This window comes from Dicentrarchus labrax, unplaced genomic scaffold (assembly GCF_905237075.1).
Source record: "Dicentrarchus labrax unplaced genomic scaffold, dlabrax2021, whole genome shotgun sequence".
NCBI classification, from domain to species: domain Eukaryota; kingdom Metazoa; phylum Chordata; class Actinopteri; family Moronidae; genus Dicentrarchus; species Dicentrarchus labrax.
Window position 1 is genome coordinate 15,816,900 of NW_026136703.1, and position 417 is coordinate 15,817,316.

Below are 417 nucleotides of genomic sequence, written 5' to 3' on the forward strand. Positions count from 1 at the left end.
TTATTCTTAATGTTAAGATTTTAGTTTTTTTTTTTTAAATATGTAGAAATAATAAAAAATAATTTTGTTTGCATGTCATTAATTATTGATAGCATTAGACTTCAAAAGGTGTACTTTGCAGACGCAAGTCTAATTGTGACAGATATTGTAGTCAACGTTGTATCATTACTGGACTGGCACATTGTTTTTAACAACAAAGAAGATTTCTTGATTTATTGCTGCATCATCGAAGACAACTCCCTCCCTCCCCCTGCCGGTCATACACGGGAATAACAAAAAGGAGAGCGAAAAAAAGTGATTCGTTCAACTGCATCCTGGATATTGTAGTTTTCTGGCTCGTACAATGCACTGAAACACGCACACCCTTGAACGACAAGTCCCACAATCCATTGCGCCAATAAACCTGACGGCAACAGT